Source organism: Pollachius pollachius, assembly GCF_949987615.1.
Source record: "Pollachius pollachius genome assembly, chromosome: 19".
Lineage (NCBI taxonomy): Eukaryota > Metazoa > Chordata > Actinopteri > Gadiformes > Gadidae > Pollachius > Pollachius pollachius.
Genome location: NC_136952.1, coordinates 17,011,303 through 17,039,057, shown reverse-complemented (window position 1 = coordinate 17,039,057; position 27,755 = coordinate 17,011,303).

Sequence of the window (27,755 nt, the reverse complement as noted above, 5' to 3'; positions counted from 1 at the left end):
ATGCAACGAATTACACAACTTTTAGGAGTATTTCTACAAATTTATTTTAAACAACACTATTTATTTTGAACACAGTAATAGTGAATTCTTGTTCAGTTTCTGACAACTAATATCAGTGTCCAGCAAACTCTAGATTTATTGTTTTCATGGCAGCCCGGACAGAGTCTGTTTCCTGCTATCAGGATACAATCTGCGATGGTCCTCAACAACTTGCAGCAGGAATTGCAGCTGCGTTTCATCACAGGTTAGTAATCCACTGTACTCCTGAATGAGTGCCACTCCACGTTCAGCTTGGTCATTGACAACATTAAGAGACTTGACTGCTTCTGTAGCCTGCTTGTAATCATCTCTGTCCTGCCACAAGTCCGGATCAACCGCGAGAAATCCATCTGGAAGTTCCATGATTCTGATCAGTTTCATTGACTTTGCTGTGACAAAGTCTTCTAAGTTCTTGTCATTGAATGAATCCAGATGAACAGTGATTGGCTTGGAATGATCATGCTCTTGGTTTTCTTCATTCTGCATGGCACTAACCATCCGTCTCTTGGTTGACGAACTGACCCGACTGTCGAAGAAAGCCAAGCCAACAAGTTCCTGTGACAAGTACCATAAGTGTTTGGAAAACTTGCGTGATGTTGACTTTGAAATGGCTGAATGGATTGATAAGTATTCAAGCAGTGACTTAAGTAGCAGCAGGTCATTGGAAGGAGCACCTGATGCCTGAGGAGCAGAGATCCAGGCTTTCAGGTAGACACGTACTGCGAACACACACACATCACGTAACCCTCGCTCTTCTGCGGGAGTCAGTTTGAACTGAGCCTTGAACATCCAGATCTTGAGACTGTATAGAACTTTGGACATCCAACGGGCGTGGTGCATTGCACCAGGTGACATGAATCGCACTCCTCGTGCAGGAGCAGCACCGAGAAACACAACCACGAGTTCCAATAATTCTTTATAGTCATCTCTGTTCAAGATGCTTGTTGGCGTAATCAATGGTGCTTTGCAGGGGCGAGGCTAGCCCATTTTTAGGGGTGCTGAAGCACCCCTAAAAAGGGGCTCAGCACCCCTAAAACTTGGGAGTAAGAAATGTTATTCTAAAAATTATATTTGTTCGTCTTTGAAATTGTTAAATAATGTCCAAAATTTGAATCTAATCTAATCTAATGACTATTGATACAAAAGGAGGCACATGGAGTTAACGGTCAGTAAAACCAGCTGAGTGAAGAGGGTTTTATGTTTGTTACAGGGGGCTGTATGAACTGTCACAATAAAGATGGTGTTCTGGAAAGGGCTCCAAAAAAAGAAAAAAATCTTTTGAGTTAGTTGAACCAATGTTAAAATTATGAAGTTATTTTTCAATAGAAATATTTTTTGTTTTTGTGTGAAAAAAGGGTGGGTGGTGTGGCAGTGGGGCTCATTGAGTGCTCAGCACCTCTACAGCTCTGACCCTAGAATCGCCCCTGGTGCTTTGCTTAATGTCTTCCACAAGACCTGCCACATCATCGGCTGCAATCCCCGGTTCATACTTTGCTGTGTCAATAAATTCCCAGTATTCCTGGAACCGTTTGAAGAGTGGAACCCCGGGAGAAGATGTGGCTCCCATACATACTTGGAACACTGCACCAATTATCAGTTCCATAATGGGGTGCCTACAAGCCAGTGACAAGATTTCTTTCTTAAGCTTCTGCTCTAGAAGGACACAGGCACTAGCAATCCGACCAGTGTTTGAGCTGGTGGTGTCAAAGCACATAGCTCGGATGCTGTCTGGTAAGTAGAGTAAATTAGGTATTTAAATGCAGCAATGACAACAAACCCACCAAATAATTCACTATCTAAGGCTAGGCTTCACAATGTGCTAACTTAGCCTTTATAATCATAGCTAAACAGTTAGCTTCCCGATTAGCATTTAGCATAGTTAGTTCGTTTTTCACTACTGAACATAAATGCTTTGAACCCTATTTTAATGCACAAAACATTATAAACAACTTAGAACAAGTTATGAACAACCATACTCACTGATAGAGCTTCTCCAAGGATTGGACAAACATCTCTGTGGTGGAGTAAAGAAACGAGAAAAAAAAAAAGGCGGCTGCAGCTTTTGGGTATGAGAAACTTCACGGTCATTGAGCTACCTCTAAATATTGTTCAATTGTGCTCATATTTTGCCAGATTTATTTTTTTATATATAGGAACAAAATGAGAGGGTAAGAAGATCATATTTCAAGAGTTCATAAATAAGCTCCACCCTAGTGCCCACGTTTCAGCCTCTCAAAATATCCAGCCGTTGTCTAGTGCTGTACTGGAATGGTAAGCTTTGAGTTTGTCTTGATGAACAACTTTCATCTTCATCCTCGGACCCTTTTTAATCCGGTAGACCAAGTCGTCCAGTACGCCCACGATGAAGTACGGACCCTCGTAGGAAGTCAGGAACTTCCGCACTTTATCCTTTACTCTCTTGATGCCTTTGATTAGGAACCATACTGCATCACCGACTTTGTGTTGGACTCTGCAAGCATTTTTGTCATACTGTCGTTTGGCATGCTCAACAGATTTTCCCAGCGCCTCCCGGGCCAACTGGTGAGATAGCTCGAGGCTTTCCCGGAGCTGTACGACATAAGATGGAGGGGTAGTAGTGTTGTCCGGGTCAGGTGGCAACCGAGCAACAAGATCCACTGGCTGTAATATCCTGTCCGAACAGCATCATGTTAGGCGTAAGGCCCGTGGAGCTGTGTTTGGATGCATGGTAGGCCATGACTGCATATGGGGTCATGATGTCCCAGTCCCAATGACATCGTTCCCCAGTGGTGGCTATGATTTTCTGCAGGGTGGCATTGAAGCGTTCTACTTGGCCGTCTGACTGCGGCCGAAACGGCGTGGTCCGTGTCTTGTCGATTCCCAGAAGTTCACACATTCTCTGGAACACAGCTGACTCGAAATTGGTACCTTGGTCACTGTGTAGGCAATGTGGAGCTCCGTACCTGCACACCCACTCGGAAACAATCTTCTCGGCCACTGTCGTTGCTTGTTCATTGGGAACAGGGTAGGCTTCCACCCATTTGCTGAAATAGTCTTGTACTACTATTATGTAGCGGTTGCGCCTTTCGGTTTCATTTAATGGTCCCATTAAATCGACTGCGATGCGTTCGAAGGGGGCACCAACTCGCACTGTGCCCATGGCGGCTTGAGGTGTTTTCTTCGGGCGGGCTTTTGCAGCACAGCTAGTGCAGGTGCGGCACCACAGAGTGACGTCATCCCTCATATTGTACCAGAAGTACCGGCCCTTGAGACGTGCGAGTGTCCTTTCTCCTCCGAAGTGGACACCGACTGGGCCATCGTGCAATTGTTCCGTGACTGAGGTGCGGTACTCTTGACGCAACAGGATCTGTGGATAAAACACCTTTCCATCTGTGCAGTAGAATTTCCTCAGCAAAACACCGTCTTTCTGGTAGAGCCTTTTCCACTGCGACCAGTAGGCTTTGGTGGCAGGGCTGTACGGTGCTATGTCAGCCCAGGGTGGCCTGCCCCTCCCCTCGTCCATCCACTTCCTCACTGGTGCTATATCTGGGTCAGCTTCTTGGGCACTGATTAACTGTTCTTGGGCCCAGCCACTGAACAGTTTGGTTTGGGCTGGCTCACTCACCCTGTAGACACCTGGTCGGAACAGAGAGCCACATCATGATCATCATTGAAAGCGTCCGCTACCCCCACTGGAAGATACTTAGACTCAACTGCGGGGCTGCCTCCATAGCTATCTTCAGGCACCACTACCCCCACTGGAGGTTGCTCTGCAGGAGTTTTCACAGCATCCTCTTCATCCTCTTAGGCCATGTTGCGCTGAATCCCCGTGCTGGAGCTGGTTACTAAGGCTAGGCTCTGGCACTGTGCATGGGCATGACGTCCGACAGGGTCTTCTGGAGAGCGCGTCCGCATTTTGCTGGTGTCTCCCTGGACGATGGATCACCTGGAACTCGTACTCGGCTAGTTTTTCAAGCCAGCAAGCAAGCTGACCCTCAGGTTCCTTCATCCGAGTCAACCAGCGCAGGCTGCTGTGGTCAGTCCGTATGATGAATGATCTCCCTAGCAGGTACTGCCGGAAATGGGAGGTGAACTCGACAGCTGCCAGAAGTTCTCGTCTGGTGGTGCAGTAATTTTGCTCAGTGGCCGACATTCTCTTGCTCCCATAGGCTAGCACTCTCTCCTCACCTTCTTGCACTTGGGAGAGGACTGCTCCGATTCCCCAGTCACTGGCGTCTGTGTCGAGGAGTAGTTGGCCACTGTCGAGGGGATAGCCCAGCACCGGCGCTGACATCAACCGGCTTTTCAGCTGCTCAAACGCCTCCTGGCATTCATCCGTCCAGTTAAAGCGCGCATACTTTTTGGTGAGTTTGTGGAGGGGCTTTGCAACTGTGGCGAAATCTTTGACGAAACATCAGTAGTACGAAGCCAGGCCGACAAACTGAGGCACTTCAGAGACGTTTCGGGGTGCGGGCCACTCAGTCACCTTTTGGACCTTTTGTGGGTCAGTGGCGACACCTTTGGCGGAGACGATGTGCCCCAGGTAAGCTACTCGCTCTCGGAACAGGAAACACTTTGATGGTTTAAGTTTCAGGTTGGCTGCGCGTAGTCTGTTGAACACTTGGCTGAGCCGCTCCAACATGTCGGTGCCGTCCCGCCCCAGGACAATGATGTCATCGAGGTACACCAAACAGGTCTCCCACTGCAGCCCGGCCAGGACACGGTCCATGAGCCTCTGGAATGTGGCCGGCGCATTGCATAGTCCGAAAGGCATCACATTCCATTCGAACAGGCCCTTACGTGTACAGAAAGCAGCGGCTTTTCGGGCTCTCAGTGTCATTTCCACCTGCCAGTATCCTGATGTTAAGTCCAGCGTGCTGAAGTACCTGGCGGTGGACAATGTGTCTAAGGTGTCCTGGATGTGGGGCAGTGGGTAAGCATCCTTAATGGTCCTCTCATTTAAGGGCCTGTAGTCAACACATAGCCACGAAGTCTGGTCCTTTTTCCTTACCATAACGATTGGTGCAGCCCAGCTGCTGTTGCTGGGTTGGGCCACACCAGTGTCTAGGCTCTGCTGCACCTGCTGGTCCTCTGCAGTTTGTTTGTCTCCAGCCATCCTGCGTGGTTGCTGTTTCACAGGTGGACCAGGGGTGGTGAGGAAATCATGCTGCACGAGGCCAGTACGGCCAAGGTCAGTGGGCCCCGTGGAGAAGACGTCACTGTATGACTTTAGCAGGCGGGCCACCCTCTCATGGTCCCCCTTGGGCAGACTAGCACAGCTCTCATTATACAGGAGCCGCAGGTGGCTGGGTAGAGAAGCAGAGACACAGTTAATCGGTTCGAGGCCAGTGGGGCGAGGGGTGGCTGGGGCTCCAGCTTCCCTAACACCGTTGTGGGTTGTAGGATCCCTGCCACAACGCCTCTCTTCAACATGACAGGTAAGGCTCCAGGGTTGAAGACTCTGATGGGAACGTTGGTGGACCGCTGCACCTGTACGACGATGTGAGCCACTAGTACGTGGTGTTTTACGATGAAACCTTTAGTTGGGCTCAGCATCAGGTCTCCGTCGGCAGCATGGCGGAGGTGGGCGGTGCCGGGGACTACATACTCACACCCCGATTCCAACACTGTTGTGCGGGCCACTCTGACAATGTGCACCCGGGACTGATGGCTTGGGTTAAAACGAGGTACCCTCTCTCCGCATAGGGTTATCTCACGGCGACCATAGTCCAGCTGGGCACTCGTCTGATGTAGGAAAGGGTGCCCCAGGATAACCTCTGTGCTCTCTGCTGTGTCGGCCATGATAAAGTTCACATTGGTAGCTCGGCTCCCAACTCGTACTGGTAGGTTGACTTCCCCCAGCACTGCCAGACCACCGGGACCGATGCCCTGCAGGACCTCCACGACAGATGGCTCTATTGGGGGTCTGGACTCTGTGGGAGTGGAGTTGAAGAGATGGAGGGGCAACACATTCCTCCGAGCACCAGAGTCAAGCAGAGCACACACTTCCAATCCATATATCAATATTTTAACACACATGTCATCTTCCTGACTAGCAGTACAGGTGACCACTATACCTGTGTCGGGTGCTGTGTTCTTATTGACTGTCCGAGCTTGCTGTCTGGGTCGACGGGGAGAAGGGCAGTTTCTCATCATATGCCCTAGACCGGAGCAGTTGTGGCACTGAACATCCCCCAACATCCCCAGGCATTTTGACATTTGTGTCTTTCTTCTGGTGCCACTGCTGATTAAATCTTGGAGCCCTCTCTGGTGAGTCGATGGACCAGACAGCTACCCGCACTGGCTCCACACAAGCTGGCATGCTGTTATTTTCACGTACCGTGGCGGCTCTGGCTCTCTGATTTACAAAGCTGCGTTGGCCAGGCTGCATGAATTGTGTGACTGTTCTGGCGGCCCTCCTGGTGGTCTCATAGCTGTGTGCGTCATATGCTCTGGACAGGGTGCGCGGCTGCTTCTCCAGTAGTTTTTGCACCACCTCGGCGTCGGCCAGGGCGTTTGTGAAGACCTCCACACTGATGGCGTCCTGCTCCAGCTCTGTACGGTCAGCATACACAATGGACACTTTCTCGTAGATATCATCCCTTAAGAGGTGCAGTGCTTCGTTCTGCCCCCTAACCCGCTGTCTCAATTCAATGCCGATGGCTGCCGCAAACTCGGAGCGTATGCAGTCTCTATTTCAGCCACAATCCGCCGGAAGCCCCAGCGGTCAGATCTGGGATTTTTATGGACAATAGCTCCAGCCGCGCCATTCAGGCTGAATCTCAGTTTCACCGCCATTGTTGCATCTGACCAATGATTTGCCCTTGCACAGCTTTCGAACCGGTGAATAAAGTCTTTCCAGGAGCCCGTTCCATCAAAATGACCTGGCTTCAATATTGGAATTCTCTCTCTATAGCCATAATGTTCATCATCACTGTTGTCCATCGTTACAACATCTGGCCATGTGTGTGTTGACCATGGCGCCGGCTTGGCGCTTCTCGCAGCTGACTGGCCGTATTGGTAGGTGTCGCGGTGTGGGGCATAGTTATCATCATAGCTTATTACTCCACAATGCTCCACGGGCTGGGGCATAGAGGGTGGAAAAGGTGTTGAAGTGAACTGAGGGAACAGTACGTGGGCCGGGGCAAAAAGGTTTTGTGCCGCACAATTCATGGGGGCGAACGGGTTAGATCGCTGGTTAGCGGCATGTAGGGCAAACGTTTGAGCACTGCTATTTTCCGACCCGTAAGGTAAAGCTGCAACCGGGTTGGTTGCCATATGTTTTGAACAGCCACAGGTTTGCTGTTTAAAGTACTCTGACTCACCCTTTGCTTTATATTCCACGGGCGTTAGGAATGGGTTAGCCAACCATGATGGCGTTGGCGTGGGGGGCGATGCTCGGTTGAGCGATGGCGTCTGGCCGTGAACCATCCCTCTGCCCGCGGCTAACGTTAGCTCCATGCTAGCCGTGAAGGGGTTAGTGCCGTCGGCATACCGGCCGTCCATGTGGTTAACTGAGTCCATATCAGTGTCCCTTACATCCATTAGAAATGGGTTGGTGCTTATGTTTGAGCATGCCATCCCGGACGAGCCCCCAGTGTTACCTCCTCAGCTTCCACGCTCCGAACCGTAGTTGGGAGCGAGCTGGTCTCGTACTAATTACTTGGCTCGTTGCAGGTAACTTGCTTGTCTAGTGGTCCAGGTTGACATAGCCGAAGCACAAACAGGGAGATGTTGGTTGGTTGCACGAAAAAAATGAACTCGGCTTTATTCCTTCAATGACTCCAACTGATTTGCACGCGGTCACACGTTCTTCCTACCCACAACACACCTGTTCTACTTCATCACACCCATGTGCCACACAAACATATTTTCCCCAACAAGCCACCAGGTGGAGGCAGAGATTGCAACACTAGTTTTATAGATAGGCTAGGATAAAGTTAGCTGCTGTTACGTATTTTAGGAACACAAGCTGTATTTCCCTCACTTAACCAATAGGGGGTAGGACCAAATATATAAGCCGTAAATACTACACATAGCCACAAGGGAAAGCAGGACATTACTGAAGGCTACAATAGATACTTTAGCCACAGAGGGCAGCATCACAGACCAGGCGAGGAAAACCGAGGATTACGTCACACCGGTTTCTCTCCGAGTCTTCCGGTCCTCGCTGAGTCCATAAAGAAGACCACCTGGCCACGAAACCTTTAGAACTCTCCCGGCAGCGATTACCATACGTGGGTTTGTGGTTAGGATCAGCTAGGAGAACACTCTCGCACGTGCTAAGGCACATCTCCAATCTCTCTTTACTTCAGAGCATCAGTTTACCATACCGAAAATACTTTATACAAATAAAGTCTCGTTAAAGCTATTCCTTTGGATTCGACCCCTCTTTCCAAGAAAAACATTGCAATTTGGTGACCCCGACGTGATTGGAAAGTTCCGGACCGAGACTTGCGACCGCGGGGCCGTCGGGAGCAGTACAAGCTACTTACAGGCGCCACAAGAAAGGTAAACAGAACCTGTTGTCAATGACTAAACTCTGTATAGTTAGATTAGTAACATTAGGTGAATAGCTTGTACTGCCTTCGACTGGTTGCGGGGACGTGTAATCTCGGACTGGTTTAAATTCATACAGCCGGTTAGACGAACGGCCTAGGATACGCTAACAGATTGAAATTGAATAACGAGCTCACGAAGTAAAGGGCTCGGAGTGTGTTTTATATGGGTTTGTAGATAGACTGTATCCAATCCTGATTAGATCTAAATGTTTGTACCAACGTGGGAGACGTATTACCTGTGGTTAAGTGTTATTTATTTGGTGATAAGCTTCGAGTTCAGCCGGGCCACCATAAGGTATATTTATTACCGGCCATAAACTTCCGAACTCTTACGGCGGGGCGAGGAAAGGTCAGGTTTTTAACGTTAATCTAGCTTAGTTGCATATTGAACCGGACGGAGGCTTGGCCGGCGTTAGCCAAGGAGTTCAAATCTAATTGATTCCTCACAGCCCGGTTCATGTAACATCTAATGTGCAATTTTGGTTAGTATAAAACGCAGCCGTAGAGGTAGCACTTACGCAGTACAACCCATCTGCTATCAAGTCCCTCGCTAACCCGCCGTGGGGACAAACTTGCTGGAATCTCATACTTCTTATAGAGATCCAAAACTAGTTTGTTTCTGCAGCATTTTGGATGTACCACGTGGTGTACGATTTAAAGGGACAACGCGTCTTGGAAACGTGCGTTTCCTTTGTTCGTACCTCCACAGTCTTTGTAGTCGGAGCCCTTTCTGAAACAAACGCCATTGCTCAAGAGCAACAGGGGGCCTCGACTTAAGTGTTACATCCTCTCTCTCTCTCTCTCTCTCTCTCCCCCTCTCTCTCTCCCCCTCTCTCTCCCCCTCTCTCTCCCCCTCTCTCTCTCCCTCTCTCTCTCTTCCCCCTCTCTCTCTCTTCTCTCTCTCTCTCTCTCTCTCTCTCTCTCTCTCTCTCTCTCTCTCGCGCGCGCAAGTCGGTAGGGGATTGGTCAGTCTTTTGTTAAAGACTGCATAACCTCTGACCTAAGCAAAAACAGATCTCTCTCTCGGCGCCGGTGCCATCTTGTGGCCTGGTCGCGCAGTCCGATCGGGTCGAAACTCCTTTTGATAGCCCCAACCCTTTGTCCCTGTCTCTATAGATCCGGTCGTCAGACCCCCCCCCCCAATCGCTGCATTGATAATGGTACTGTTGATCTTCCTTGAGACGATTGTTTTACAGGCCACCTGTTGCTGACACGACGACGGAGAACTTGTGAGGAGGCTCCCATGGTGTAGGAGTAACCTCTCTGAGATGAGCCCTTGACAAGGAGGGACGAGTCTTGGGTTCATGAATTACAGACCCGACGGCGACAGAAAGATCACTTGAACTCCCCAAATCCATGCCCAAACCACCCACATGAACCGGCGCACCAATACACGAAGATCACCTGAACCCCCAAATCCATGCCCAAACCACCCACATGAACCGGCGCACCAATACACGAAGATCACCTGAACCCCCCAAATCCATTTTAGTCTATCAATCATTTTGAATTTTTAAAATTGTGTTATGACCATCAATTTTTACGTTACTTTCGCACCTGTTGAATATTTTATGACCTTGTAGCACATGACCAAAAGTATTAGCTCAGGATTTCTATTGATAGTTTTGTTTGTGTGCTGTTTGGCCATGTGATTGTATGATAACAAGATTCATGTTCATTGTTGTATTGTTAAATAATGACCTGTATTTTCAACAAGACCCACAACGTGAATACCGTCTCAGTATTATGGGGACGCGTAGTGGTTTTTCCCCTCTCTTCAAGAGGTTCTTCCATGACGGTTGATGGTGTTGATGATAGATTCTACTTTGACTATGTTTTCGGTGTGGTAAATGGTGTTTATAATTTAAAATATTATTGTATGGTCATCTAAGATGACCAAGGAGGGACTGTTACGTATTTTAGGAACACAAGCTGTATTTCCCTCACTTAACCAATAGGGGGTAGGACCAAATATATAAGCCGTAAATACTACACATAGCCACAAGGGAAAGCAGGACATTACTGAAGGCTACAATAGATACTTTAGCCACAGAGGGCAGCATCACAGACCAGGCGAGGAAAACCGAGGATTACGTCACACCGGTTTCTCTCCGAGTCTTCCGGTCCTCGCTGAGTCCATAAAGTAGACCACCTGGCCACGAAACCTTTAGAACTCTCCCGGCAGCGATTACCATACGTGGGTTTGTGGTTAGGATCAGCTAGGAGAACACTCTCGCACGTGCTAAGGCACATCTCCAATCTCTCTTTACTTCAGAGCATCAGTTTACCATACCGAAAATACTTTATATAAATAAAGTCTCGTTAAAGCTATTCCTTTGGATTCGACCCCTCTTTCCAAGAAAAACATTGCACTGCTACTAGCTGTGAGGTGTTGGTGTCACAGCTAAACACAATTTCGTTTGTATCAGCTATAATGGAAACCCGGACTGTTATAATTAACTATATCATTTCAAGAGACATCATGGTATCGGGGATGGGATGATTTGCCATTTGATATTGGTATTTATTGGCTAGCGCTCTTATGAGCTGATTTGATTGATCGTAATTATTATAATCATCAGCTATTTATTCAATATTGGGGTTGTGAGAATCACCTAAATTAAATCAATCCTGTCTTTGGATAACTAAATCAAGACAATGATTATTTTGTTATGGTTTATCTGTAGTCCTACTTCTAACAATCATGATGGTGGAAACAAACCTTAAAGGTCTCGCCGGCTTTGAGAAGTCAAAAAGACCGCTCAAATGCCGAAAAACCTCTTATATCATACAGATCAACCCAACGTTGGGTTAATACAACCATAGTTGTGTTAGTACAACCACTGCTGGGTTAATACCAGGGACGCGGGAAGTGGGGGTGCTTAGGGTGCTGCAGCAACCCCCCCCCCCCCCCCCCGGCGGCCCCTGGCTGTAACTGCAAGTGAGAAAGTTTTCTGAACAAATCAATACTTTTTTTTTTATAGTTTTAGAGTATAGTTTTATCATACAACATGATTTTTCATTAAATTATTGACACCCACCCTTTTTATGATATTTATCATATTATCATTTCATTTTATTTAGAACATTGTCTGTGTAGGCTGACGTAGGCTATGACGCACAACGCAGAACAATGCTATGTGCGGCGGGAAAATTCAAAAAGTCAAGCTTGTTACAAGTGCAACATGTCGCAGAAAATATGTATTTCCGATTTTTTTGGCCCGAAGAATGCAAAACTTCGTCAAAACACCAGCCCGTCATCTGATTCCCTATCAGCAGCCCGCTGTCTCCCCAGCACCCCTGAGGAAGAGAGTTCATGTTCACAGACGCTATTGCTGCAAGACGGAGCCGGCAACAATGGTGCAATTGCTAGCCCCCGCCTCCGGTCGAGCCTAATATCGATTGCGCCGGCAACAATGATGCTAACCCCCCTCCGGTCGATCCTAATATCTTGGCTTTGGCTAACATGCAACTGCCGGCAGTCGCAACAACTAGTTATTCTGTTGGTGAAGAGCCATGCCAGCCAAAGGAGTTTCACTTCCCAGCCAGGCGATCGGCAAGTGAGAACTTTAGCCGGTCATTTAAAGTTGGTTGGTTTGGCCAGTGGACGTGGCTACACTACGTTAGGGAAACCGACACCGCGTTATGCTTCGTGGGCTGCTCTGCAATAGAGAAAAAGCTTGTCAGGGCAGACGGGATAATTAATGCTGGCAACTTCATTAAAGGAGGGTTTGGCAATTGGCGGAAGGCAGGTGAAAAGTTTCGGGAGCATGAAAAATCTTGTTTCCATACAGAAGCCATAAGCAAGCTGGCGGCATTGAAAAGGACCCCAATTAATTAGCTTATGTCACAAGCAGTAGCTAGGGAGCATATGACTGCGCAGACTGTTTTGGACAAACTGGTTGGCAAAAAAAGAGCAAAGACAGACGGTTCACTTGACAGAGAAACCGTCACTTTCCTCATATCAGACAACTCGTAACTCTGGATGAAAATTAAGGCTTTCTTTTATTGTCACTTTCCTTGTAAACCTTTAGAAATAACCTGAATCCTTGTTATAACGCTGTGTATAATCCCAGACCGCAACAGCTTGTCGGCATGTTGTTAGTGTGTGAAATTCAGCACAGTATCAGCCGAGTTTACTCTAATTTTCACATTGTTTACTTGCTAACGTTTGTGAATAACAGTGGCTAGTTGGCAGAGTTAGTCTTTTTACACACCAGTAGAGTGTTTATCAGAGAGGAGCCCTGAATGTGACGTCACCCGTCATCTCGTCTCTGTAAACAATGGATGTTGCGCAGCATTTATTATGATGTCATTATATAGCCTCTCTCTCAGCACCCCCCCTTCGGACTGACTTCCCGCGTCCCTGGTTAACACACCACTAAAGACTGGTCAGTATAACGCTGGCACTGCGTTAACAGAGGCGGGAAACGTAAGACCGGTTGCTATGCAACCTTGACTTGGTGGCGACCTAAGTCTGCACAGATCCACGTTAGCATAATGCTTCTTCATAATAGTTAACTACTTTAACAATCCAAAACCCCAGTGGAAACTAGATGAAAAAAGTGTGTAGTTCAAAACGTGACGCAGCTTTTACTTCGCCACCTACAGAGTTTGTACATGTTATTTCCCATTGACATTTGACCAAGGGGACCGGGAGCCTCGGAGGCTGGACATATTGTTCAGGCCCGTATTACAGAAACTTTGTATTACAGAAACGTTATCTTAAGGAAAGCAACACTGCAGGATATGTTTCTTTCCTTAAGATAAAACACACAATAGTAAAAAAAAAACAACCTTAATGATGTAATATCCTACAGATAGATGGGTTACTGTGATTGGTCAGATGACACCTCATTTGCATATGTGAAGGGTGAGGCGCGAGATGTACCGTTTTGTGTGTCACAAGGACATGGACGCTCGAATAAAGTACCCGTCATGTTAAATCGGTCCCGTCATTTAACAGCTACAACATAAGAATATTACATGGTGTCAGAATTATTAAAAACTCAACGCTTACCATTCAGTCGGGATGCATTCCTCTGGCGTTCAGAGCCCAACTTTGGACTGGGAATCTGCTAATTTACCGGAGTCGTGGAGAAGGTTCAAGCAGCATGTGAAGCTAATGTTCACCGGCCCACTGAAAGCCGTGAGCGAGGAGGATAAATGCAGTTACCTTCTACTGTGGGTCGGAGACAAAGGTCGGGACATTTTTAACACTTGGACACTCACGGAAGATCAGGCTAAATTGTTGGAGACGTACTACGTCAAGTTTGAGGAATATGTGACCCCAAAAGCGAATGTAGCCCAGGCTTCATAAGCTGTGAAAAAGTTAAAAGAAGAAAGAGTAAAAGTCCGCTATTATTTTGTATGAATGTGTGAGAGAGCGATAGCTGGCATTTATGGGGTTAACTGCGTCGGACAGAGCAGAGAGACGTGCGTCATGACGTCACGGTGAAGCGGCATTGCAAGTGCGCATAACTGCTTGATAAGTAGTGGGAAAGGAGAGAACGCACCGTTCGGTTGCACGATTGAAAAATATCTAGAAGTAGTTGGAAAACACCGTGAGCTGACTCAACAGTCCACAGTTGATGTTGCCCGCTCGGCGGTGAGTTTAATATGTCTTTTGAATGTGGGGAGCGTCGAGTGGAGGTGTGTTTGCGTCAGTGCGAACTTGTCGCTAACTGCTAAATTGAAACCATGTGCGTTAGCTGCTAGTGTAGCGACCAAGGCGAATTAGCATTGAACTCGAGCTAACGCACGAGTTAACTGCTAACACCGTGGGGTAATTCTAAATGTTAAGCTATTGTGTGCATTGTATGGAAGGAGAGAAAAAGGGGGATTCATTATTTAATTCGGACAATTATTATTTAATTCGGACAATTGATGCTAAAAGGCTATTTTGAGTTATTTGAGTTTTTATTTCATTCACTGGTAAAGTGAGACCTATGTGGATAATATATTTTTGTTAATTGATTTAAATTAATATATAGGTCATATTTATGTTATTATTTATTTTAACTGAAACAATGGCCTGTTGTAATTTACTGAGATGTATGAATGTGGCCTGTCCTACAGGTCAGGTTTTTGTGAACGATTTGAATTGGTGGTAGTCAACGATAGATAGAAGACCAGCACTGGATAGCCACCAGGCGGCTTCCAGACATCCGCTGGAGATAACCAGATGGCGAGCCGGAACCAAGGAACAGAGTCAACTGACCTACCTCCCAAACCTGCGGTGTGGTAGGAAACACAAAGATCAAAGGGCCCCAACGATATAAACTGAGCTCATATCAAGGAAGAGAAGACCATAAAGACATTTCTTTATATTTCTATTGTATTTTGCGCGCATTTTATTATTTTCCATGTTGTTCCATGTGTTATTATTTTCCATGTTGTTCCATGTTTTATTATCTTCCATGTTGAAAATTGTTGTTAACAATACAGTTCTGAAACTACGTTTTGTGTGAGTGTGGTCAGTGTTGATGTTCCATCCTGGGCTCCATGAGCGTTAACCTAGAATCCTGGTAACTGGTCCAACTTCGAATTGAAACCGAAACCCAAAATTACCTGTAACCTCATAAGGCAAAGAGGGGTTACAGAAAGTGGCGAGCTAGCCAGGAGCCCAGTTAGGTGACATCAATATTGCTTCATTCAAACATGGATTTTATCCAGAGGTCAAGTGTTAAAATTCCTAACGCAGTCATCATTGATGGAATAACTGAGTCAGTTCAGGTTGAAGAAGTGATTGATTTCCTTAAGAAGTATGGTGCCATTCAGCGCACTCTTTTGGTTGAGGATGAGTCTTCTGATTTACACAAAAACCTGATTGTCGAGTACGCTAGTGGCTCAGCTGTACAAGCTATGCAGTCACTTTTACCATACAGACACACACTAAAAAGTGATTCAAATGTTGTGTACAATGTTGAGGCTTTAAGTAGTGTTTACACTTCTAAGCTAGGTAGCAGTGCTACAAAAACTTACCTGACAGAGTTAAAAGAGCTAGCAAAGCTAAGCGGCAAAGACTACGAAGCAGTCTTAAGAGAGATGATGATGCATATCGGTAGTGATGTTGAAAGCATGCAATCTGCAAACGAGCCGTCGCCTCTAGTACTCAGTGAGTTTCCTGTAGAGTCCCTACAGCCCACCAGTCCTTTCTCAGGTCCCCCTCAGGGTGACAGTGGTGAAAACAGTGCTATGTCAGCACCAGTTGTTGATCAAAGAAGAGTCCTATCCCTTTCTGTGAGTGACATCAATCCACCAGAGGTTCAGAAAGTTGTGGTTGAACACATTGTGAGGAGGGGGGATGCAGGTTCTTCCTTTTCATTCCCAGTCCGACTTCGCTCATTTTCAGGGAAAATTCCCAGACCGAATAGTGAAGTGGACTATGATACTTGGCGTTCGCACATTGACCTTCTCTTGAATGATCCCAGTATGTCTCCTCTTCAAGTGTCTCGAAGGATCTTGGAGAGTTTGCTTTCACCTGCAGCAGATGTGGTAAGAGGCTTGTGCTCAAATTCATTGCCTTCAGCCTATTTGCAACTTCTAGATTCTGCTTTTGGTGCAGTTGAAGATGGAGAAGAGCTGTTTGCTCAATTCATGAGTACTCTCCAGGATCCAGGCGAGAAGCCATCAGCTTACCTACAGCGGTTGCAGCTCACGCTCAACCAGGCTGTTAAGAGAGGGGGGATCGTACCAGGGGAAGTAGGTAAACACCTCCTCAAACAGTTTTGTAGAGGATGCTGGGACACTGCTCTGCTCTCTAGTTTACAACTTGAGCAGAAGAAAAATCTTCCACCTCCGTTCTCAGAGCTTTTGCTAATGCTACGTACTGAGGAGGACAGACAGGCAGTAAAAGCTAGTCGCATGAGGAAGCATGTAGGTTCCACAAGGCAGAGAGTTCAGCTCCAGTCACAAAGTAGCTGTATTGTTGAGCCAACAGAGAACCCAGACACCCAGCCCAGTGCTATTGACGATCTTAGGAAGCAGGTAGCTAGCATTCAAAGTCAGCTAACCACCTTAATGGCTCAGAGGACGCCTGGGGGGTTTAGTGATAGAGGAGCTGCGGGAAAAACACAAAGCAGATTGTCAACATCACACAGTACAAAACCAGACATGACGAAACAACCAAGAAAGAACTACACAAACAAACCCAGACCTTGGTATTGTTTTAGTTGTGGGGAGGATGGACACGTATCAACATTTTGCACCAATGACTCAAACCCGACTTTAGTGACTGAAAAGAGAAAAAAATTAGAGGAAAGACAGCACAAGTGGGAACAACAGAACTGCCCTGACTTACCTTTAAACTAGATTCAGTCTCTGTCGTGGGGCAGACAGGGGCTGAAGAGAAGCAACCACGCTCCTCAAAGAAATACAAGGTTCAAAAGTGTACAATTTCAGAACACTCTAAAAGAAACCACTCCTTTAAGCTTCCTTCTGGGTTGGTAGGTACCAGAAGTACAGCTCAAGTGACCATCAACGGTAAACAAGTTAACTGTCTACTTGATACAGGTTCACAGGTCACCACCGTTCCTCATTCATTTTATGAACAGCACCTAGCCGAACAAGAAATCAAACCCTTGCACGATCTCCTAGAGGTAGAGGGAGCAAACGGACAATCCGTGCCCTACCAAGGTTACATTGAAATGACAGTTGTCTTTCCACAGGCGTTGCTTGGTGTTTCGATCGAGGTACCTACCCTTGCTTTGGTTGTGCCTGATGTCAGGGCCACCTCACAGTCTCTTGTGCTTATAGGTACCAACACCATGGATGTCTTGTATGACACATTTTCGGAAGGTGATTCAACCAACTATCAGCCAGCCCATTATGGCTACCAAGCTGTGATCAAGGTCCTTGAACTCAGACGCAGACAGGCTAGCAATAGCCATGGCATGGTGAAGCTACAAGAAAAGAAACCAGAGGTCGTTCCGGCTGGAAAGACCGTTGTCATCGAAGGTTTCACTGTAGCTAACGACTTCCAGAATGAGAAGACTGTTGTTGTTGAGCATTCATCGTCATCTACTTTGCCTGGCGGGTTAATAGTGAAGTCTTGCTTGGTTGACTTTCCCAACCAGCGACCCTTCAAGCTTCCAGTCATCGTTAGTAATGTATCTGAACATGATGTTATCATCCCTGCAGGGTGTAAACTTGCAGACATCGGTACTTACCAGAGCGTCTTGTCCCAACAGCAAGTGAATCAACCAGCCGATGCTGAGTCATCTCAGAAGTCAAACTTGCACTTCAACTTTGGGGATTCGCCTATCCCAACCGATTGGAAAGAGCGCATTGTCGAGAAACTTCATAACATGCCAGAAGTGTTTGCGCAACACGACTTGGATTTTGGGCGAACAGATAAAGTGGCACATCACATTAAGCTTTCGGATGAGACTCCTTTCAAGCAGCGGCCTCGGCCAATACATCCAGCTGATGTTGAAGCTGTTCGCAAGCATATCCAAGAGCTCTTACAAACTGGGGTAATTAGGGAATCTGAGTCACCTTTTTCGTCCCCAATTGTGGTTGTCAAGAAAAAGAACGGTACTGTCAGACTCTGCATTGACTACCGCAAGCTGAACCTGCAGACAATAAAGGATGCATACGCACTTCCCAAGCTTGAAGACACCTTCTCTGCACTTTCAGGGTCTCAGTGGTTTTCGGTCCTCGATTTGAAGTCTGGTTATTACCAGATTGAAGTTTAAGAGAAAGACAAATCCAAGACAGCATTTGTATGCCCGCTTGGGTTTTGGGAATTCAACAGGATGCCTCAGGGTGTGACAAACGCACCAAGTACCTTTCAAAGGTTAATGGAGAAATGCATGGGCGATATGCATTTGCAGGAAGTCTTGGTTTTCCTAGACGATCTGATCATCTTCTCAAAAACCTTGGAGGAGCATGAAGCCCGACTTATGAAAGTTCTTGGTCGTTTGAAGGAGTTTGGTCTAAAACTCTCACCTGAGAAGTGTTCTTTCTTTCAGACATCTGTCCGATATCTCGGACATGTCGTCTCCAGGAACGGGGTTGAAACTGACCCAGAGAAGATTGCTTCTCTCAAAACTTGGCCAGTCCCCCGAAACCTGCGAGAATTGAGGTCATTCTTGGGTTTTGCAGGGTACTACAGGAGGTTTGTGAAGGGTTACTCTGACATCGTGAAGTCCTTGCACGGCCTGACCTCCGGGTACCCACCTCCACGTAAGAAATCCAACTTGAAACCATCAACTGATCAGACTTACCATGACCCAAAGGCACCCTTTGGTGGTCGTTGGACACCTGCTTGTCAGCAGGCATTTAAGCAGGTCATTGAAGCGCTTACCACCGCTCCGGTATTGGGCTTCGCCGATCCTCAAAAGCCGTATGTACTACATACCGATGCCAGCACCAGCGGCCTTGGTGCTGTTCTTTATCAAGAACAAGAAGGTCAGCTCCGGGTCATAGCTTATGCGAGCAGGGGGCTATCGCGGAGTGAGAGCCGGTACCCAGCCCATAAGCTGGAATTCTTGGCACTTAAGTGGTCAGTCGCTGAAAAATTCTGTGACTATCTTTATGGAAATCACTTCACTGTAGTTACTGACAATAACCCATTAACGTATATCTTGACCACTGCAAAACTCGACGCAACGAGTTATAGATGGCTTGCAACCTTGTCTACCTTTTCATTCAAGCTTGTGTACAGACCGGGAAAACAAAACTCAGATGCCGACGGACTGTCGCGCAGACCTCATGGCGAACTGTCAGACGATCCCAAGTCGCAGAAGGAGAGGGAGCGGATCTGTCAGTTCACACGCGATCATCTCTCTGACCCGGACAGTATCGATGCTGTCGACCAAGCTGTTGTTCAAGCCATTTGTGAGAGGCAATTTGTCTACAGTGACAATCTTTATGTTCATGGTGGTGCTACTTTGGTCGAAACTCTTACCACCTCCACAAGAGCTGTACCTGACAGCTATGGGAAAGAGGACCAGCTTGGAGGATTGCCTTTCATCCCTCACTTAACTGAAGTTGAGTTAGCGAGTAAGCAAAGGGCTGATCAGTGTTTGAAGCATGTTATTTACCAACTTGAGTGCGGGGAGAAGCCTCCTCCCACTCTACGGAACGAACTCCCAGAACTTCCACTCTTATTGAGACAGCTACAGCGTCTTGAGCTCCTCAATAATGTTCTTTACCGAAGACGACAAGTCGGCGCCCAGACTTCTTATCAGCTGGTCTTGCCAGCTGAGCTCCGTGACATGGTCTTGGTGAGCTTACATGATCACATGGGACACATGGGTGCTGATCGTACCTTAGATCTTGCCAGAACAAGGTTCTTTTGGCCAAAGATGGCTTTAGATGTTGAAAAGAAGGTGAAAACATGTGGCAGATGTGTGCGCCGAAAGGCATTGCCAGAGAGAGCGGCACCGTTGGTCAATATCAACACCACGAGACCTCTTGAGTTACTTTGCATGGATTTCCTTTCTTTGGAACCCGACATTGGTGGAACAAAAGACATCCTTGTCATCACAGATCACTTTACGAAGTTCGCGGTTGCCATACCAACGCCCAACCAAAAGGCCCGAACTGTGGCGAAGTGTCTGTGGGACAATTTCATTGTACATTACGGGTTCCCGGAAAGACTCCACAGTGATCAGGGACCTGATTTCGAGTCCCACATGATCAAGGAACTTTGCCGAGTAGCTGGCATACATAAGGTGAGGACAACTCCGTACCACCCCCGGGGGAACCCTGTTGAGCGGTTCAATCGCACCTTATTGAACATGCTAGGTACCCTGGGGAATCAAGAGAAGTTTCGGTGGCGTGAGTTTGTAAAACCGCTAGTTCACGCGTACAATTGTACGAGGAACGAGGTGACGGGGTTCACGCCATACGAACTCATGTTCGGCCGCCAGCCTCGCTTACCAGTCGATCTCGCTTTTGGTTTGCCTGTGCAGGGTGGTCAGCACACGTCACACTCTCAGTATGTTCAGACTCTCAAGTCTCGTCTTCAGGAAAGCTACAAAATGGCAGCAACAAATGCTGCAAAAACAGCAAGTCGAAACAAAACAAGATATGACAAGCGTGTAACGGCTTCGGACTTGGATGTTGGAGACCGAGTTCTCATCAGAAATGTCCGCTTACGGGGAAAGCACAAAATTTCTGATAAATGGGAAGCAACTGTCCATGTTGTGGTAAGCAGAGCTGGAACACTCCCAGTGTACACAGTGAAGCCTGAGAACCGTGAAGGTCCTTTAAGGACATTACATAGGGACTTACTACTTCCGTGTGGCTACTTACCAACGGAGGACAGCCATCCTGTCCCACAGTCCGGGAAGCGTAGGCCGTCGACTCGTGCAAATCCTTTCCCAGATGAAACAATCCCCTCGGATGAGGAGGAAGATGAGATCATTCCTATCTACTGGTTCAGGGATCCTTCAAGTGTTCAGGTCCCAACTTTTCAGAACACAGCTCAGTTGAATCCAGGAATATCCCCTGAGCAAGATGCACAATGTCAGATACTTCCACTTGATCATCTTGTTGAGAGTACTCCAAGTGTTCAGCGTGTTGATTATTTACCTGAGATTGACAAACAACCTTTTAGGCTTGACTGTACTACAGACGCCTCTCTGGTACTTGACCAGGCTGATAGTCAGCCAAGTGACATTGCACATTCGACTACTGACATAGCCGCAACGGCTGAATCAATGGGTTTTACTGAAAATGACTGTACTAACACGCAATGCGACAAATCTCCAGACGTTCCGTGTGACACTGGTGACAATCAGACAGTAGGTACATGTACATCTGATACACAAGAGCAAGAACAGGTTAGTTCTGGTCGACATTCAACTCGGACTAAGAGCCAACCTAACCGACTCACATACACAGAACTAGGTAGCCCGTTGTTAGCTATGGTTCAGTCATTTCTTCGTGGCTTATCAACAGTTGTTGACACTACTTTGAATGAGAACTTTGTAGGCTCCTCTTCCTCAACTTCCCAGGTAGTAACTACGCAACCCTTGCCATGTCCCGGGACGGGCATGAGCTCAGGGGGGGAGAGTGTAGCCCAGGCTTCATAAGCTGTGAAAAAGTTAAAAGAAGAAAGAGTAAAAGTCCGCTATTATTTTGTATGAATGTGTGAGAGAGCGATAGCTGGCATTTATGGGGTTAACTGCGTCGGACAGAGCAGAGAGACGTGCGTCATGACGTCACGGTGAAGCGGCATTGCAAGTGCGCATAACTGCTTGATAAGTAGTGGGAAAGGAGAGAACGCACCGTTCGGTTGCACGATTGAAAAATATCTAGAAGTAGTTGGAAAACACCGTGAGCTGACTCAACAGTCCACAGTTGATGTTGCCCGCTCGGCGGTGAGTTTAATATGTCTTTTGAATGTGGGGAGCGTCGAGTGGAGGTGTGTTTGCGTCAGTGCGAACTTGTCGCTAACTGCTAAATTGAAACCATGTGCGTTAGCTGCTAGTGTAGCGACCAAGGCGAATTAGCATTGAACTCGAGCTAACGCACGAGTTAACTGCTAACACCGTGGGGTAATTCTAAATGTTAAGCTATTGTGTGCATTGTATGGAAGGAGAGAAAAAGGGGGATTCATTATTTAATTCGGACAATTATTATTTAATTCGGACAATTGATGCTAAAAGGCTATTTTGAGTTATTTGAGTTTTTATTTCATTCACTGGTAAAGTGAGACCTATGTGGATAATATATTTTTGTTAATTGATTTAAATTAATATATAGGTCATATTTATGTTATTATTTATTTTAACTGAAACAATGGCCTGTTGTAATTTACTGAGATGTATGAATGTGGCCTGTCCTACAGGTCAGGTTTTTGTGAACGATTTGAATTGGTGGTAGTCAACGATAGATAGAAGACCAGCACTGGATAGCCACCAGGCGGCTTCCAGACATCCGCTGGAGATAACCAGATGGCGAGCCGGAACCAAGGAACAGAGTCAACTGACCTACCTCCCAAACCTGCGGTGTGGTAGGAAACACAAAGATCAAAGGGCCCCAACGATATAAACTGAGCTCATATCAAGGAAGAGAAGACCATAAAGACATTTCTTTATATTTCTATTGTATTTTGCGCGCATTTTATTATTTTCCATGTTGTTCCATGTGTTATTATTTTCCATGTTGTTCCATGTTTTATTATCTTCCATGTTGAAAATTGTTGTTAACAATACAGTTCTGAAACTACGTTTTGTGTGAGTGTGGTCAGTGTTGATGTTCCATCCTGGGCTCCATGAGCGTTAACCTAGAATCCTGGTAACTGGTCCAACTTCGAATTGAAACCGAAACCCAAAATTACCTGTAACCTCATAAGGCAAAGAGGGGTTACACGAACCCCATTTTTGCAAGATACAAGTTTCAAGAAAGAATGCAAGGCCCTGGCGAGCCATTTGAGCAATTCGTCACGGATTTGAAGTTGCTGGTCAAGGACTGTGGCTATGCTGACTCGGACCAGATGGTTAGGGACCGGATAGTTTTCGCAACGAACTCTCATAAGGTACTTGAGAAACTACTCAGTCATGGAGCTACGCTAGATCTGATCAAAGCAATAGACATTGCACGCTCGCATGAGCTAGCCCAGGGACAAATGAAAGCCATGAACAGTCGAGCACCAGCTAACGTTGATAGCCACGACATACACGCTGTGGGCCGCGCCAAGATGCACAGAGAGGCGCCAAAATACAGCGCTAACTACAGTCAAGGGAAGAAATATTCAAGCAGTGGAGACAGAGCCAGACCACATGGCAAAACGTGTGGGAATTGTGGAAGAGAACAACACAGTGACCGTCAGGACTGCCCAGCTAGGGGCCGACAATGCAACAAGTGCAAACGTTTTGATCATTTCGCCCAGGTATGCAGATCTCAGCAGCAACGCAGGGCCAAGCCAGTGCATGCAGTAGAGGGCGCTAACGCCCAAGACAGCGATACAGACGAACAGGAGACACTATATATTAACACAATTTCAAAAGGCACAGACAATGATGTGGCCATTGCTGAGATGGAAATTGGACAGAAAAATCACAAAGTCAAATTCAAGTTAGATACCGGTGCCCAAGTCAACATAATCCCAGCTCAAAGATTTCACAAACTGTTTAGCAAGGCAGACATGAAGCCCACAACCCGCCGCCTCACAGGATATGGTGGTGAGCAACTTGATGTAAAAGGGACATGCAACCTAAGCTGTAAATACAAAGGAACTGCTATGACACTGGAGTTCTACATAGTCACCACCAAAGCTCCACCTGTATTAGGACTGAGAGCATGTATTGATATGGACCTCATTAAACTAGTTTTGTCTGTAAATGCAACTCAAACAGAAGGCTGTGATGTGAGGGAGGAATTTGCAGATGTGTTCCAGGGCGTTGGACAGTTCCCAGGTGAATGCAGCATACGCCTGGACCCCACAGCCACACCCGTCGTGTGCCCACCACGGAGAATCCCGTTCACTCTCCGCAGCCGCCTGAAGGACGAGCTCGATGAGATGGAAGGGGCCGAAATCATCGCGAAAGTGACCGAGCCTACAGACTGGGTGAATGCACTGGTGGTAGTAGAGAAGCCACAAACAGGTAAACTGAGAGTATGCCTAGATCCCCGCGAGCTAAACAAAGCTATAAAAAGACCTCACTACCCACTCCCCACTCTGGAGGATGTCACCCCAAGACTGGCAGGCGCACAGTTTTTCAGCGTCATGGACGCAAGGTCAGGCTATTGGGCCATTAAACGAACCGAGGATTCATCCATGCTTACAACGTTCAACACTGTGTTCGGCCAATACAGGTTCCTCCGCCTTCCTTTCGGCATCGTATCAGCCCAGGATGAGTTTCAGAGAAAAATAGACGAGATCGCTGCAATAGTTGACGATATCCTGGTCTACGAACCAGAGAGGAACACAACACTAACCTGCGGGCCATGCTGGAGAGGACCAGAGAGAGAGGTGTACGGCTCAACCCCGAGAAGAGCAGGATCTGCGTCACAGAGGTCAAATACTTTGGACACAGGCTCACACGAGAAGGTATCAAGCCAGACCCTGACAAGGTGAAAGCTGTAAAAGAGATGGAGCCACCCCAGAACAAAGCCGAACTGGAGACCATTATGGGGATGGTGAACTACCTGGCTCGATTTGCCCCAAGTCTGTCTGAAATAAACGCAGCCCTCCGCGAGCTACTGAAGCAAAGCAGCGAATTTGTGTGGGATGAAACACACAACTCCGCCTTCCAGCAAATGAAGGACCTCATCACACGGGAGCCAGGACCTGTGCTCACCTACTTTGACCCAAGCAAGGAGCTGAGGCTCCAGGTCGACGCGTCTAAAAGTGGTTTGGGGGCTGTGCTCCTGCAAGAAGAAAAGCCCGTCGCCTACGCTTCAAAATCACTCACAGCCACAGAAGAAAACTATGCTCAAATTGAGAAGGAACTGTTCGCTGTTCTCTTTGGATGTAAGCGTTTTCACCAGTATGTCTACGGGCGCCAGGTTGTCGTCGAGTCCGATCACAAGCCATTGGAATCATTTATGAGAAAGCCCCTCGCAGCGGCCCCACCACGCTTACAACGGATGATCCTGCAGCTGCAGAAGTATGACATCACCATCATCCACCGCCCAGGTAAACACATCCCTGTCGCAGACACACTCTCCAGGAAGTCATTAGCCTGCAACGACCACACTCTGAGTGAGGGCATGGATACGCAAGTCCACACGGTTATCAGCAACCTCCCTGTGAGCGACAGAAAGCTTACAGACATCAGAACAGCCACTGAACAGGATCCTCAGCTCACCATGCTGAAAGAGTCTGTACTGTCTGGGTGGCCTGAAACCAGGAAGAAATGCTCACCCACCACTGCCGAATACTGGAACCACAGGGATGAAATATCAGAGATTGACGGAATCCTATTCAAAGGGGAAAAGATCATAGTCCCACACTCTCTCCGAGCCAGCATGCTTACAGCAATACACACTCCGCACCTAGGCATGGAAAAGAGCAAACTACGAGCGAGAGACATCCTTTTCTGGCCAGGAATGGGGAGAGAAATAGAGGCCATGGTGGAAAAGTGCACCATCTGCCTGCAACACAGGAAGTCAAACCCAAAAGAGCCAATGCTATCTCATGAAATCCCCGACAGACCATGGCAGGTCATTGCAACTGACCTGTTTGCATGGAATGGAGAAGACTATGTTGTATCGGTGGATTACTACAGCAGGTACTTCGAGATCAAGAGGCTGTATTCCACTACTTCATCAGCGGTAATCCGAAAACTGAAAGCCATGTTCTCCCGTAATGGCATCCCCGAGAAGGTGATCTCGGATAATGGCCCACAATACAGCTCACAGGACTTTAAGAACTTTGCAAACACATGGGATTTCAAACACACAACGACAAGCCCGCACTACCCCCAAAGCAATGGGCTCGCAGAAAAGACTGTCCAGACAGCCAAGATTATACTGGACAAGGCACGGGCAGAAAAGAAGGACCCGTACCTCAGCCTACTGGAATACCGGAACACTCCAGTGGACGGTTTCAAATCACCGGCCCAGCTGCTCAACAGCTGCAGGCTGAGATCCATCCTTCCTACCACAGCAGCGCAACTACAACCCCAGGTCATCAGCCCAACCGCCGCCAGAAGGAGGCGGGAACACATGCAACACCAGCAACGCCGGTACTACAACCGGAGCGCCAGGCCGCTGTCGACTCTGCAGGCTGGGGACAATATACGTTACCGGCAGGATAATGGACTGTGGAGACCTGCAACCATCATGCAACCGGCACATACTGACAGATCGTACCACATCAGCACTAGTGAGGGTCAGACCTACCGCCGCAACCGCCGCCACCTCCTACCGACCAAGGAACCTACACCAGAACACACCGCTGAAGTGAGTGACAGGTCTGATACTCCTGCGCCAGAACACACAGCTGTAATGAATGACAGGCCAGACACTCCGGTGTCTGAGAACCTACCTACGGACACCACTAACACTGGGGGCCTTGCCAGTGATGGGCCAGCGCCATATGCCCACACTAGGTCTGGGCGTCTGGTGAAGCCGAGACAAGTGATGGACCTGTGATATTAAAGTGTAGCGTTAAAAAAAAAAAGAAAAAAAAAAAAGGAAACATGTATGTAAAGTGAACACTGAAGTTACCTGTTGATAACCTACCTGTTGATAACCTACCTTTTACTTATAGGATATCTCTGAAAAGCTTACTTACCTGTTATTACCTCTGGTATTTGTTATGGAGCCACTGTTATGCGTGTTAGTTATGTTCATTGTTTATTACAAAACAATAACCTTGATAACCTACCTTTTACTTATAGGATATGTCTGAAAAGCAGTTATTACAGTTACTGGACTTACCTGTTATTACCACTGGTATTTGTTTATGAGCCACTGTTAGGCGTGTTAGTTATGTTCATTGTTTATTACAAAAGAAGGGAGATGTAATATCCTACAGATAGATGGGTTACTGTGATTGGTCAGATGACACCTCATTTGCATATGTGAAGGGTGAGGCGCGAGATGTATCGTTTTGTGTGTCACAAGGAAATGGACGCTCGAATAAAGTACCCGTCATGTTAAATCGGTCCCGTCATTTAACAGCTACAACATAAGAATATTACAAATGAGATTTCCCTCTGGATCTCGCCCCTTTGCCAGTCCATGTAAAAGACAGTTCAAACAAAGTCAAAGCTTTATATATTCTTATCAGCCCAGTGTCTGGGTTTAAGTAATCCAGTGACTGGGTTGTTGCAACCCAGTTCATTTGACCCAACCTGACCGAACTAGTAACTCAGCAGCTAGGTAGAACTTAGTTACCCAACATGAGTAAAAGTAACCCAATAAAAAGCGGTTGGGTTGATATAATAACCCAGCATTTCTTAGAGTGTACTGATGATTTGAATGAAAAGTGTGCAAAATAACTTTTACCAACTTACCATTTTGGACACATTTGAACTGTCACAACATGTGAAAGAGGCTACGAGGTAAGAGGCACCCTCTATACCTGGTTATCAAAAAGGCCCTCAATGTTTCTGATCTCTCTGTGACTGATCATTCACTGTGACCACTTTTGTGTTTTCTTTTATGTAGATTTTATTCCCGACATAGACAAAATTAAAACTGTATATCAATGAACATTCTGATGTACTTTTTAAAAAGGCCATCTCCTTGCTACCACCTCTCAACCCA